Raw genomic sequence first — 16,781 nt, 5'->3', positions numbered from 1 at the left:
CTTGGCAGATGTTCATGGCTCTTGCATCCCTAATATCTTAATCACAAGCCAGGCTTCACATTCACAATCCATGGAATGGCCTCTCAAGGTCTTCCTTAAGTAGGAACTCCTTTGCTACATGCTGCATGGCCTCACTGATAACCTGTTTACTCTTGCATCTTTTGTGTCTCTAAAGTCGGCTCTCTTAATGGTGCTACCAAGTTAGGCTGTCAGATACGGATGGATCTTGATACCCTTGGATTGCATTTACAGCTGTTTTTGTGTATTGTGGTTTCCAAGAAGCAGAAATCTCCTTAGACTTTCTCCCTGAACAAGTTGGAAGCTTAGCTGGGTAAGGTCTTTCCAGGAGGGCAGTCTTTCCATTGTTCAGTAGAACAGGAGGCCACTCCTTAGTGGCTCTAATCTCCTTAATAGTGAGAGCCTCTCTTCCAGGACACACTTTACTGCAACATTAAGTTTCTTAGTGTTTTTTTTGCTCTCCAGACCATACATTTTGTATTTCTTTCTGCCCTATTTGTTCTTTTTTACTGTAGATCTGCATAATATTCACCATTAATAACCACATCACTGGTTCAACATTAGACTGTCTTGAAATTTCCTCCCCCAAAGAATTTAATATACTCTCTTTTAATTCAGCCTTCTTAGGCCTCAGGTAGAAAGCAGTCAGATTCTCTGCAAAAATAGCCCAGTTGTTGTTTAAGTTCTTGTTTCCAACACCCTATGGAACAACTTGAGCTGGGACTTTACCAGAATGGCTCATTAAGCTCTGTTTGGAGCATTCAACAGCTTTCCTTGTCCAAATTTCTAAAGTCCTTCACATTTCTCCAAAAACCATGATATGATTCTTCATAGCAATAGCCCATACTCTGCTACCAGATTGTGTCCTGGTTGCTTTCCCATTTTTCTAATCAAACATGACCAAACAACTTATAAAAGGAAGAAATTATTTGGCTTATAATTCCAGAGGGATGATGGGGGGAAGCTTGGTGACAGAAGGTTGCCAAAGCAGAAGACTGAGTGTGGACATTTTCAAGCACATGAAGAAATTTTTAAAATTCTAATATACTTTAAAAACAAATTTCTTAATTAATCCCAATAGTAAAGCAACTTTATGCCCATCTATTTATCTATCTATCATCTGTCTATCATCTATCTATCTATCATCTATCTATCTATCTGTCATCTATCTATCTATCTGTCTGTCATCTATCTATCTATCTATCTATCTATCTATCATCTATCTATCATCTATCATCTATCTATCTATCTATCTATCATCTATCAATCATCTATCATCTATCATCTATATATATGCACAACTGCTCAATTTTCATTTATAAATTTATCTTAGTAAAATTTCCCTTTAAAGTTTCTGCTTTATCTTTTAAATATCTGCTTTATTTGAAGTTTTTCTTATAACTTTGACTACATTCCTCAACTTTGAACTATTAAGTATTCAATAAATTTTAATAGCAGTAACTTCCCCTTTAGAAAAACTTACACCAAAGCAAGCAATATACTAAGTACTTTTCACGCACGCTGTCATTTTCTCTCACAAACATTTTGACAATGCATATATATTTGCTTTTGTGTTTGATTTGTTTCCTGCACAGTCATTAAAATGTTTCTCATTTATCCTTGACAGTTTATTGACTCTCAATAGAGATGGGAGAAGTTGTGAGTGGGCTGGATTGCTGGATTGTAAAGACTTCTACCTAAATAAGTGGCGGTGCCTGTGTGTGTTTGTGTGTGTGCGTGCGTGCGTGCGTGCGTGTGTGTGTGTGTGTGTGTGTGTGTGTGTGTTTCTGGTTGAAAAACAAAGGAAATAAGTGAACAGTTAAATTAAAATATTTTAGTTTTTTCAGTTTTAAAGGATTTCTTGCTGAACAGTAGCAATGATCTGGGTAAACAAAATAACTGTTTATTTCATCACTGCTGGAATAGCAGTATCTTGGCAAGAGAGACCATTCAGGCAGCTCACAGCTGTTATATTTTCAATTTCTCTGGACACTTCCCTAGAATGATTTACAAATTTTTTGAAGCATTAGGCTGAGGATACGGCATGTATTAGAAACCTAAACTTTGGAAAATCAAACCTCTTGCTCTCTGATTCCAAAATTTAACTGAGAAGGAGCTATCCATTTCCTGTGACTTCTAGCTTGAGTGCACTGGCAGCTTAGAAGGAGAGATCTGTAAGTTAGAATTATACCCTCTGTGAAAATACAGATGAAAAGAGATTATAACTCCAAGGAAATTCAGATTCAGGAAAAATATGGCTGATATCTAGCAATTAATAAGGACTGATAAACTGTCACCAATATGGAATTGGCTAATTTGGACTAAATGGAAAAAATTTAAAATTTATTAGCATAAATTATAGATTGAAATAGAATATATTAATACTACAAATATCTAGTTTTAGTTGATTATTTATTTATGTGTATGAGTGTTATGTTATGTCTGCATGTGTCTAAGTACACCCATGTTGTGCAGTGCCCACAGAGGTCAGAAGATGGCATTGGATTCCCTGGAAATGAAGTTATAGAAAGTTGTTAGCCACTATGTGGGTGCTGGGATTTGAACCCAGGTCTTAACCAATGAGCTGATCACTCCATCCCTGTTAATTTAATTTTAAATAGATTTGGCTAACTTTAAGAATTATTTTTAAAAGGGACTAAATGCTTTTCAAAATTTGTTTAAAAATAATCATGAGCTTGCTTTGGTGAACTTGCACTTAAATGCCTTAATTCTTTAGTATTAATTAGATGGACAAATACTATTTTATATAGCATATATAATTTTAGGGTGATTTTAGGTGTTTTAATTTGTTCTTACTATCCAAATGTTAAGGTATTCAGAACTTTTTGAAGAGTGCTGGGCCTCCTATAAAGTAGTCATCTTGGAATTTTCTCATGAAATTTTTTGATGCTTGTGAAGGTACTGAAGAAGGTAATTCCAGGTGTAAGAAGTATAGAGCTGGACAGCTATATCAACCTAGGCCAGTTCTGGGAGAGTATAGAGTATTGAAAATGACCACCTGACACTAGATGGAGACTGGCCAATGTTGATTATTTTCGTGTATTTCATACAGAACATCTTAATCATCTTTATATCACCTTCCCCATCAGCACATTCCCATAGGCCTTCATACATTCTCTCATTTGCCTTAAGGCTTGTCAAGTGAAGTTAGTGTCCCCAGACATCCCTCACAGCAAGTTCATCCACTCAGGTCTAGTGAGTCCCTCCTTTTAAGAAGATGAACTCTTTCTCACCCTGCAATAATTATATGCCAAAAATTCTTACCTAAGATTGGGGACTGCTGCCAAATTCCACAGTTCTGTGCTGGGTTTTTGTCTGCTTGAAATTGCATGGACCTGTGCATGTTGACACCATTGTTGTAGGTTCATATGAGCAAGGTCCCAGGATCCTATAAGACTGCACTTCCATATGGTCATGGATCTCCTTCCCTGGCTCTTATGATCTTTCTGCCCCCTCTTCCACAATTGTCCCTGAGCCCTTGGTGAGTGAAGTTTAATATAGGAGTCCTGCCCAAGGACCCACACTCTGCAGACTCTTATTCTCTACATTTTGTCCACTGTGTACTTTTGTATTCATGGCCCTCTGTTGCATGAGGGAGCATGATTGACAAGAGTTGAGAGATACATTAGTATTCTCTCTACCCCTTGTTCCACTATGTTCCCTAAGCTTTAGGTGTAAAAGGCTTCATTTTAGATGTGTCAATTAGAATTGGACAATTCACAGACAATCTCTGTGTGTTCCAGTTTGGAACTGTGTTTTTTAATCATAGAACATTTCTATTTTTCTTGGCTTACTATATATTGATACTAGATGTTTTTAAAGAGCATTCCCATAAAATCTTAAAATGCCCAAATTAGAAGAACTTTCGTATGTAGGCAGTCTTGTCCAAAACATTCACTCTAATAGGAGAAAAGGCAGGGCCAAAAAATTGAGATAAATTCAAGTTAGTGTTACTATTAGAACAAGAAGCAATTATTCCTTGGTTTACACTCCAGCGCTTTCTCTTAAAGCCTCTGGTGGAAAATAAAAGCATTCAACATCTCTGTATTTAATTTGATTGATTTTAGTTTTCAGCAAAGTACTACATAAACATAATTGAAAGGCCAATTAGTACTAAAAGACTTCTCATAATAGTGTCTGTGTGTTGGCTAAAGAGCTTTTAATAATAGATTTTAATAGCTATTTCTCACTATTTATAGTCTCTGATCAAACCAGCATGTGTTTGTCTGTCTTTCTTTATCAGTGTATGTGTGGTATATGTGTTCATGTGTGGGTCTGTCTGTGTATATGTTTGTGTGGTGTATGTGTTTACATATGGGTGTGGTTGTATTTTCATATGCCCACATGTATTATGTGTTGATATGGTGTGTGCTTATGTGTTCACATATGTGTGGGTGTGGTTCCCAGTACTCATGCATGTGGCAGTCACAGGTCAAATTTCAGTATCTTTGTAAATCCTTTCCACTTTAGATTTTGAGACGTTTTCCATTTTGCCCAGACTGGCCAGAAAGCCCTGGAACTCAGTTGTTTCTGCCCCCACAGTGCTGAGATTACAGGTACAAGCTGCTCCACTCAATCTGTAATGCATCCTGGGGAGCCAAACTCAGGTCATCATGCTTGCACTGAGCCGTCTTCCTAGCCCCATCACTGAACTAACCTTTGTTTTCCTTCTATTCTTTCCATTAATCTGTATGATTTATTTTTCCTTGTTCTTCGTTTGTGAATTCATACATTGTTCCCTATCTTTCTTAGGAATTTCTTCTACATTGCTCTTTGAATTTCACATGTATATGTGTTTATGAATGGGGTATACTGATTGGGCTTTGGTTCCTGGTTACAGTGTATCATTAAACAAAGGAAACCAATCTCCCTTTGTTTTGTGAATCTTCCACCCTCAAAATTATCTTGTCTTTGTTCAGGATCCTCTGTTAATTCAGTCAGGAAAGTGAGTGAGTTCATTCCCAGGTATTTGTATGTTTTAAATCCAAGTTTCCATGCCTGTAATTGATTTCTTTTTAATAATATAATATTTTTAAAATTATGTGATCCTTAATTTAAAAATATTTTAAAGAACTTACAATAATTTTAAATTGTGTTTTAGATTAATTTAAACTTTTTTTTTTACAGAAAAATTCATTTTTAATGCAGTTAACACTAAGATGTTTGCACATGCATTTCTAATCTCTATATTTCTGATTACTACTAGTCAGAGACGGTTAATTTCTGAGCTCCTTGGCATCTGAGCATGGATAAAGTCATCAGGTAGATTTCAATGGTAATGTTTTTTTCACATCTACTAATTATTAAGGAGCAAATTTTTATGCTTTGGAGAATTATTTTTTTTAATTAAAAAATTAATAACGTCATGATTAGAAGAAGCATTGCATTAGAGATTTAACATATTCAGTAACACACTCCAGAGCAAGGGTACATCTCTTTCAAAACTGGCTGTAAATTTTTAGGTTCACAGTTGAATTAATACAGTTATATGATATTGAACTCAGTATAAACCCTGTAAGATATAAAACTGAATGAGTTTTTGCCCTTTAAAGAAGATCTCCATTTCATTTTAAAATATGCTTTTTCCTACATCTTTAATGCTACTAACACTTAGATGTTTGCACATGTTTCTTTAATCTCTATCAATCTGATGATTACTAGTCACAGTCGGTTACACTTGGACCCTTAGTACCTGAGTATGGATATAAAGTCATCAGGTAGATTTCACTGGTAATGTTTATTACCTCTACTATTTAACATGAAGTAAATTTTAATGCTTCCTCTTCAAATATGTTTTTTTTAAATGTTGATTTTTCTGTGTGTGTATCATACAGAACATCCCACACAGTCTTATTCATCTATATACCCACTTCCCAAATGGTACCCTCCCATAGCCTTCCCCCTCCCACATACTGGAGCCCATATACTCTGTCATCCCTGTTACTGTCCTCTGTGTTGTCAACACCCCCAGCATTCTCCAGTGCTTGTCCGTCTGCTGAATCTAGTTAGCCTATCTAGAGATCCTTGTTTTAGGAAGATCAGTTGTTCCTCATCTAGCAGCAATCAGTTATCAATATTCCTTTAGATAAGATTGGGGTCTGCTGTTCATTTTCTCAGTTCTGTGCTGGGTTACTGTCTGAGAGCCTCTTGTGCTATCTTGGCCAATAACTCAAAGGAAGGTATCACCTATCTGGCATTGTTTCTTGTTATGTAGCCTTTAGCTATACATATTAACTCTTTAAAAATTATATTGACCCCATTAATCTTTGGTTATACTTTCCTTTTGGGTGTTCGGCCCAGATTAAAAAAATTATTTTTACTCTTAAGGTTGTTTGAGGAGCCGTTCCTCAAGGATAACATGGGCTTGGGAGGAGCCCCTGGCTCCTTTCTTTAACCAGTTCTGTCTATGTGAAGATAAGTCAAAGGTCCTACTCGACATGGTTGTCTTCACTTGGAAGCATGGAGGAAACATTTTCTCTGTGTTGACCCTCCTCATTGTAGACTGGACACTGGTTCAAGTCTATTTTGTGGGGTCTCCATGGCCCCCTTGCTCAAGAGGAAAGGTAACTCACCACAGTTATAGGAAATTTTGAGAGATGCTCATAGTCCCCTGGAACTTGGTTGACTTAGGAGGGTGAGGAGCAAAAACTGTCCTTTACGTCCCCCTGACCAAATTAGTATAGACCTCAAAGTATGGCTGTTAAACATCCAAGAAGGTTAGTTTCACCAGTCTGGTACTTTTAAATAACATATGCCATGTAGATAGAGTTTGGGCAAAGACCAAATTCTCTCAGATAAACCTTGCCTAGGCATATATTACATTCTTTCATCTGGTTATATGTATAATTTGTCGGTAGGTTGTTGGCCTAATATGGTTCCCTCTAAAACTAGCTAGGCATTGTTTATCTCTCACATTGTCTATACTTTCCACCATGGTTTTCCCATTTAAGATGCCCCTGTTTTTTCCATTTCTCCCTTAATAATACCCTTCTCCTATGGTCCCACCTCTCTTGATCTCCTTCTTTCCCTTTAGCCCTTAAGTTCCTTGTACAACCTTCCCTCCCCTTCAAATTACCCCATTATTGTATATATCTCCCTTGTTAACACCTGTTTTTTACTGTTCTTCTCTTTCAGATTCTTTCTTTTCCTTTACTTCCCTGGTTCCTCTTCATTTTCCTGGTTCCTGAAGTTATATCTGGATACATATTTACTGATAAAGATTTGGTGCTAGGATCCAAATATGAGGGAGACCATATGCCATTTTTGTTTCTTTTTTTCTGAGTCTGTGTTACTTCATTTAGTAGAACAGTTTCTAGTTCCATCCATTTACCTGCAAATTTCATGATTTCATCTTTCTTTACTGATGATAATTTAGACTTTTGATGATAATCACTTTGACACAAAATACAATTTATTACTAATTTTTCTATCTTGAGTATTTGTACTGGCTATAAAATTAAAGCTGTTAGTATATGATAAATTGAAGAGGCAGTGTGGAGCCTTTAAGCACCCTATTCTTGACATAAATATCAGTGATTTTAAAATTTGATCACTAAGCATCACGTTGCTTATGATTTTGGTAGTGCGTATTATCAGATTATCAGCTCTCTATGTCACTAAGACAATTGTTGAAATTCATTAAATAATTTTTCTTCATTTACTAAAAATGACACTTTAACTTTTACATTGTAAACTATTTTTTCATTGTATTAAATAATGATCAAATGACAGCTATCTACATTTCTTTAACAGATCTTCAATTTTAGCCATTTTTTCTTTTGCCTTAGATTCCAAAATAGCTCAGTTAGTGTTCCTATAATTTTAAAATTTTGATATATTTTTGTGAAACGTGATTTTTGATATTATTTTGACTGAAAAAATAGCACATTGCAATATTTAGTTTTTCGTCCATTGAGGCTGAACTTTGATATGTAGACAGATTTTTAAAACTATCTCATTAACTGTTTCCTAATGCCAGTCTTCAGTAAATATACAGTATCTAGGAAGGAACTTGTCAATTAAGCCTTGCCGGGGAGAAAGTCCTTTCCCTCACTCTGGTGCTTGTGCCAGCACTGGCCATAAGATAGCAAGGTATAAAAGAATGATGCCAGAAACCATATTCTGTTGGAATGACTTTTATAATACAGACATAATATGGACTAAAGACTTTCACCTAATCTTGCAATCAAAAAGTTACTATTTAATAATGTACATAAGCTCATGGAGCTATTTGCTCCTCTTGTGACCTGGGCACATAACACTAATCCTTCAGTGCCCTTCTTTACACTCCACCCAGGATAGTGTAAGATAGCATATGAATGTGCAAATTCTCTACTTATCATACACTGAAAACAGTGAGCTTTTCTCATTGCAAACAATGAAAGAAATTGCATATGTACAATATTCTAGGCCTAGGGATCAAAGTGCAAGAGTCTCTAATAAGATAAGGTTGGGTCCTCACATCTACTTCCCCATTTCTTGCTGTAGGTACTCTTTCAATAAAAGAATGGTCAAGGGAGGCTGGAGAGATGGCTCAGTGCTTCAGTACATTGGCTTCTTTGAAGAGCACCCAGGTTCAGTTCTCAGTGCACACATGGAAGCTAAGAATTTTCTGTAACTACAGTTCCAAGGGATCTGACACCCTATTCTGGCCTCATGGGCATTGTACAACACAGGTGCACTTACATACATGCAGGAAAAACACTCATATACATAAATACACATAAATAAATAAAAATGAATTGTGGGCTACAGAGTTGGCCCAGTGGTTAAGAGCACTGACTGCTCTTACAGAGGACCTGGGTTTGATTCCCAGCACCCAAATGGTGGCTATGAACTGTCCTTAACTCCAGTTCCAGGGGAATCTGAAGCCCTCTTTTTACCTCTGTGGCATTGCACAACATGGATTCACTCATATACATGTAGGCAATACACTCATACACATAAAATAAAAAAATAATAAAAACAAATAAATAAATTTAAAAATAAAATTTGAAAAGAAGAATGAACAAGCCCTTGATGGGGAGTAAAGTTCCAAGAGACATCTGAAGGAATGGATGCTTGGCAGTTCCGATCTATTTTTGGCCTTAAAATGAACGCTAAGAGTCAGGCTCTCTTTTTTAAGTATCACCACAATGTGGCTTGGAAATGAAGCATATTGGTGCTCCATGTAAGGAAAAGTCTCTTTGCTCCAAAAGCACAGATCCACATCCAAATGAAGTCTTGAGAATAAAGGAAATATAATGCATTCCAATCATACATAGTAAGTTGTATTTCATTGAGTGCAAGAATATCTTTGATAACCCACATGAGAGGACTAACTCAAGATCAGTGCCTAAAGACAATGCACAAAATAATGAGAACTACTGGATGTTCCCGGTTATATACAAGGGTAGATAATCCTGGCAAGCACAAGGCTTTCTTGATAGCTTGAACCAGTGTATTTACAAATTATTTGTGGAGTGGGGAAAGGGAAGGTCTTTTTGAAACAGGATCTCCCTGTAGCCCCAGCTGACCTGGAACTCACTATGTAGACTAGGTTGTCCTCTATTTCACAGAGATCCACCTGGGTCTACCTCCTGAGTACTAGGACTTAAGGCATTCCCCACCATGCCCAGGTCCAGCCACTTTAATAATTATTCTTTTTTTTTCTGCCTTTGTGTCTTTCTTTACCAGGCCAGAACTACAAGGAACTTCACTCAGAACTTTCATGTTCATTTTCACCTTTCTGCTTATATTATGGGGACCTCTTTTTCTCCTGAATCTTATACACATGCAATTAATGAATTCACTTAAGAATTGGAACTAAAGCATTATCAAAGCAAATCTTTGAAAGTTTAAATGGTATTCAGAAATGTTTTCCCTGGTGTCCCAACCATGGGACATGTATTTCAGAATCTTGGGAAAAAAAACCAATGACCAGTTGAGCTACTGCTTAGAAACAGTTCAGTTGAAGCATTTAACTTTTAGAAAAAATGTTGATACACATCCTTATAAAGATAAAAGGAGTACCTCCAACGAAACTGTCTCCTAATAGAACCGCATGGCTGCCTCTGCATAATTCTTTGCCTTCCATGTAGCTCTCTTCCCCAGGGCAAAATGTTGGTGGAATAAACTCACTTAGATAAGTAAAGTACCTAACTCTGAGAGCTTCAGGGGCTGGTAATGCAGGTTTTTGCTGTCCTGCATCTCCAAGCTTGTTTTTCTTAGAGAAAAGCTATCCTTTCCTTTTTTGATACTTCTTTGCTGTCTGCCTATTTTTTTCTGTGTCATCATACTTTCATGAATTCCATTTTCCAGTTAAAATGACATGGAGGAGAACAAACATTCCTTTTCTTACAGTCTCTAAATTATGGGTCCAAGATTACATATGGTAAATTATAATGTGTTTTTTCTAATGCAGACAGTCAGACTGTTAAGGCTTTTAAAAAGTGAAATTGATTATTGCCTAAAAATAATAATTTTTAAAAAAGGAGTCAAAGGGAGTGTATATTGAAAATTCAACCAAGGATCCAAGATCCTCAACTTATAATGATTAGAAATTGACTGACTTCCATAATACATGTAAAGTCAATATCTACCGCTGGTTTAAATGAATAGTGGGTTCCACTTAAACAGAATCAGATAAACCAGGCAAAAATAAATTAATAAAATTAAATTTAAAAATTGGTTAAGGTCATAGGTTTTATTAAAAGAGTCACATTGGTAAGCACAAGTAATCCAATAGGCCCTACCTTCTCTACGGTTACTAATAAAGAAAGATGAGATACTTAGAAAACTCATGCCGTGTTAGCAAGAAAAGTCACCAAATATTACAAGGTCTCTTTCACTGTGGTCACTCATGAGGAGAAAAAAAGATATATATATATTCATTTGTCTTACACAGTAGTAACAAGGAACTCTATCCTGTCTAAGTTTGATATAGATCTTAAAGTAAAAGCATGGAATGATTTTTTGCATTCAAGCCTGGCCTAAAGTCAAACTGGAAAAAAAAAGTATATAATGGAAAATTTCAATATAGGAGAGAGAAGACTTACTAAATTTTTTAGATTGTCCGCTTCCATTTATAAACACAATGTAAGCAATTGTAGATCTAAGGTTTTAAACATCTGATCACCTCAAATATAGACAGAAAGAAACTCAAGTTAGGGAATAGTAAAGGAACATACTTTTGTTGGCTTGATTTTTCCTAATTATGCATGTTAATTGCCATATACTGATTTTATAAGATTTAAAAATATCAAAGAATGACCCTCCAAAAGAAGTGTTCTGACTCTCATGTCCCATTCCTAATGCAAGACAGACCCAATAGATTTAGTTTTATAGGAAAACAAATGTCTTTCATTTATACATTGTATTGGTAAATTTTTATATGCTGTTTGGACTCACTGAGAAGGGACTCTGTAGATCGGATTTGGCACTTCTAGTTCAGATCTAAACATGTTCATCTGGAATTGTCCTCCAAAACTTCTGAGAGAGGCTTCCCCATGACTCAAGGAATCAAGGACGATAAAAGAGCATGATCTTAAAGGCAATATGTATACAAGTATTATGCCTTTGAGAGCAGCTGAGGGATGAAATATTTCCAACAGAGAATACTATTACTTGTCTCATGACATAAAAATGTTTATAGTAAAATCAAAAGCAGCTTAAGAGATTCTCTGTTTGAGCACTAATAATGTACTTGGGTGGAAGCCTTCCATTAAATTTTCAGTTGCTAAGGCTACTGGAAAAGTGGAGCCACACTTAAGATTACCACACCCCAAGCAATTACAAGCATGCTAGCTCCCTCTTTTTCCCTAAGATTAAAAAGAATATGCTTATCAATTTAGCTAGGAAAAAATTTAAAAATTCCTACAAACTTCTGGAGACTCTTTAAAAATATTTTTCATTTACTCTTAGCTAATTCTAATTGGACCAAAAAACTGTTCTGTTTGTTCAGATGTTATTGATTCTGACTATATTGATCAAATTCTTATTTTTATCTACTCAAATTCCAGCTTTAACTTGATAAACAGCTAGTTTGCTGTTTATTCTGATGGAATCAGAGTAAATTTATGAGAAATTGCTACACATTACCTAGTAAATTTTTCACAACAGATTGTAACTTTTTAAAGAACTGTTTCATGGTATTAAGGAGAAAAAAATGTTAGAAATACTTTATTAAAGATATATGTGTGTATACATTATATATATATATATGAAGATTAAGATAACTGCATATTTTCAGACAGAAAGAACTAAACTAAAAGGACCTTTTTGTATTTTATGAAGATTTGAATAAAGCATTATAAAAGCTTCAAAGATGAAACTCAAAGATTTTACATATATACACATACATACAGTGATATGTATCAAATATATAAAATTTCTAGTCAAAGATCAATTGAACTTTTACTTAAATCAATGGACTTATTAATCTAATCTTCTTAACTATTACCAGGACTGTCTAAAAAACAAAATATCTGTCTGATCAAAGTTTACTTAAGAGCATTTAGTTATTGCTCTTTGTCTAAATATTACACAATATTTAGATGTGCCAGACTGATGTAACTGATCTTCTGGGTGTTTAGTAACCATACCTGAAGTTCATTCTCCTCATATAGGCCCTAAAAATGACCACTTTATTGTTAGGAATTTAAAATATTGCCTCTTAGGAGAACTGTCATTTCTGTGCCTATTTTCCATAATTAAGCATCTATGCCTCATTTTTGCTGTTGTTTTTTGTTGTTGCTGTTGTTGTTGTTGAGACAAAGTCTCCCTGTACCCAACCTGTCCTGAAACTCCTTATATAAACCACGCTGGCCTCGATCTCTCAGAGATCTGTCTGCCCCTCCCTCTGAATACTGGGGTTAAAGGTGTGTGCCACCATGCCTGGCCTTCTGTGTCTTATTATTAAATGGAAAATTCTCCCTAAAGACATAGAAACGAACCCTACCTTCTATCAATACTTTTGAATAAGGCAAGGTACCTTATTGGAAAAAACCTGATATTTATATATTTCATTATATGAGTAATATCTTAGTAACATCTTTTACTAAAGATATAAATCTAATTTTTTTGAAATGTTTATAAGCTTTGTCATTAAACTTTTATTTACAGCTAGCCTCAGATGACATTTAGCTAACTTATTCATGTGGCTATCTTGGATATATTGTCGCTGATTTTTCTGTTAAACTTCATAAATTACAATAGTCTTTTCCAAAAAGATAACATTAAACTCTCCTCAACGTATTTTCTTTTTTAAAAAAAAATTATTTTATTTCTGATTTTCATTTTATGTGTATAATTGTATTGTCTGCATGTATGTAAGTGCCCCATGGCATGCAATGTGGCCAAGGCCAGAAGAAGGCATTGAATTTCCCTGGAACCAGAGTTATGGATAGCTGTAAGCCACCATGTGTGGTTTGGGAACCACACCTGGGTCCTGTGCAAGAACAACTCTGCAAGAGCTTCCAGTGATCTTAACTGCTGAGCCATCTCTCCAGCCCAATTCTTTTAAAATAATATTTATTTTGTTTCATGTGTATGAGTATATTGTCTGCATGTGTGTAAGTCCACCTGTGTTGTGCAATGCCCAAGGAGGTCAGAAGAGGAAATTGGATTCTCCTGGAACTGGAGTTACAGATAGTCCTTAACCATCCTGTGGGTGCTGGGTATAGAATCTGGGTCCTCTGTGGCTAGAAGTTGAATTTAGAGCAATGCAACTTTGTCCTAGATGCTTAGATTTAGCTTTTTACTTACTTTTAGTTATCTCCTTTCTCTTACAGCAGCCACTGGATTTTAGAATGGTTATTTCTACTCAACACATCTCAATGAAAAACATTTTCACCCCCAATTCACTAAGAATTAATTACCCTTATTAAAAACTCTGAACCAGAACCATCCAACTTACTGGGAAGATTCTCATGCTATCCTTTCATATTTCAAAATGAGTTCCACATTCTTTTACAGACCTCGGAAGAATGAAAATACTTTTGCTGGTTTTTTGCTTATTTATTTTTTTGAACAAGCTTCTTTTCACTTTGCTCCATGTGGAATTCCATTATTTCCTATTAAATATTATCTCTCTTAAGTATGCATCCCATTCCCAATGCACTAACAATTTTCTTTTCATATGGAGACCACAAGGCAGGCACAGGAACTTTTGCTTAGTAGTAATATATGGCACTCTCTTGTGGGCCCCAGATCAACTACCACTCAACAGGCAGAACTTTTAGGTGCCTTTTCTACCTTCCAGTTTCGTGATTCTCACTGTATGGCTTAAGCAATCTCACTGTTGTTTCAAGCCACCTTGGCTCATTCTTCAGGCTCCTTTTAGTTAGTAGTCCTTCATAGATGAAATACCATTTTTGTTTCAAGCATTTGACCCCCTATAGAATAACCTGACCTTTTCACAGAAAGAAACTATCATAACTGCTTAGTCTCTTTTCAGATATCACTGAAACTCAATGTCTGCCAATCATTCATTCTCAAGATGACTCAAAAGAAATCAAGCCCCCAGGTGTTCATCTAATGAACTTTGGTAAATGGAAATAACTCACATAAACTGTTTTCATCATTTTAAATTTGCTCATGTATGTGTTGATACTTTTTAAGGTTTTATTTTTGCTACTGCTCCAACATATGAATCTTATATATGAATATATAAACTGTTTTCTCTAAATATGGGTTCCAAAACAAATAAAAACAAACAGATGTCCTGATAATGTATCTAAAACTTTTATTTATTTTTGCCAGCTTTAGGAAGTTCATGACTATCATGACATTTCCTATGTTAACCGAAGGGTAAGTCATAATTGAACTAACTCATTTATTATTCAAAAATGAAATATATAAACAAAAAAGGTAGAATAAAGAATAACTGCTCAGAAGCAAATTGCTAAAGCAAATTATCCTGTAAATCTTTCAAAATCAACTTACACTTTCAACTGCCCCCCCGAATTCCTCCCCACATACAACATCTGCTGAAAAAGCATCTTAAGTAAAAACTTTTACCAGAATCTATGGTTTTATATAACCCCCCTTAAGGGGAAACTAATGGCTGGATTGGATTATATTCCTGTCCTTAATAGAAACCATGTCACTGCATCCGTTCTTTCCCCTATGAGCCCTCTCTGGATTGCAGTGTGGGTGGTGAAGCTGTAGCAGAGGAAAATGACCTGGCAACAGAAGAGAGATCCTATCATGAATTTCAGCTGCAAGAATATCCATTCAGCTCATGGGTCTTCTTGTAGTGCTGCCAGGCATGTGCCATCTTTTCCAGAGAATTACCCAAGGTTACATCATAATGACTCATGCCACTTCTTCACTGCCAGTAACCACCCTGATGGACATGGTTCTTTTATAAAACAAACATGAAGGAACTGAGAGAATGAATTTCTAGGAATGCCTTCTATTACAACATGGACATACTTCTTCAGTTATAAGACAAAGGAGGGGGAAATGTAGAAATGACTTTTATAAAATGGAAATAATCTAATCTTGAAACTAAAAAGTTGTTTATAATGTAAACAAGCTCACTGAACCATGTGCTCCTCTTGTGACCTGGACACCTGACCTTAATCTCACAAGACCCTTCCTTACCTTCTACCCAAGATAATGTAAGATAGTATATGAATGGATACATGAATAATTTACATATAAAAGCACTGAAAGAAGCATGCTTCTCTCATTGCAAACGATGGAAACGGAGTGTGTATGATATTCTAGACCTAGGGGTCAAAGGGCAAGATGTTCTGATAAAATGAAGGTGGGTCCTGTTTTCTACTTCCCCATTTTGTGCTGGAGATGCTGTTTCAATAAAGAATGAGCAAGGTCTTTGCTAGGGATTAAGGTTCCAAGAGACATTTGAAGGAATGAGTGTTTGGATCCACTCTTGGCCTTTAAACAATTGCTAAGAGTCCCGCTGTCTCTTTTTTAAGCATCAACATATTATGTCTTAGAAACAATGCAGCATTCAACTGTTTGAGATGAGAATATTCAAGCTTTTTTGCTAGATGACCTTGAGAAGATGTTGGTTTTAAATTCCAGGTCACCTAGAAATTCTATGAGATTAGGAAAAAGTTGAAACTACTGAGCCACAGACTGAAGACTGATCTTGGTGCCCAGTTTCTCCATACTGAAGTAACACATCTCTGGTCTTGAAAATTTGTAACTTCAGTTTTTACCATTGTGAGCAAATTAAGAAGGGAATGGGTGTGGGGCATTCTGATTATCCAGATGCTTTGACTTTCATGCTATTCTTTTATTAAAATATCTCTTTCTGCCCTCCACATTTACTCTGTTTCCCACCTCCCACTCACCTATCATCCTTTTTCGTCCATGTTATTTCTTTTGTAAATGAATTACCATACACAGCTACTATCCCAATTCTCCATTTTCAATGTTATGAGTAATTTTAGCTAAGACACAGTAACTGTGTGGTTGGAATAATCCAAGGACTGGGCTGAGGGATTAACAAGAGCAAGGGGTTGTTTGCTATTTTGTTGACTGCAAGAAATACAGTTATGCCATCTGTGTGCAACTTAAAGAGCATGAGAAAGATTGGATGCTGAAAGTGAGTAAAAACAAATACAAATGCTAACTTCATAAAAACAGGATAAGAACACGAGCTGGTAATGAAAAAAAAGTCTTTAAATAGTTCACTAACTCTGACATTTTGCTCCTCTTTCTGATGTGCACTATAACAGTTTGAACTGGAAAATTATATGACTTTTATTAATGGAAATACGTACAGAAAC

Source organism: Nannospalax galili, unplaced genomic scaffold (genome assembly GCF_000622305.1).
Source record: "Nannospalax galili isolate Female #2095 unplaced genomic scaffold, S.galili_v1.0 scaffold790, whole genome shotgun sequence".
Taxonomy (NCBI): domain Eukaryota; kingdom Metazoa; phylum Chordata; class Mammalia; order Rodentia; family Spalacidae; genus Nannospalax; species Nannospalax galili.
This window is presented reverse-complemented; position numbering follows the sequence as displayed.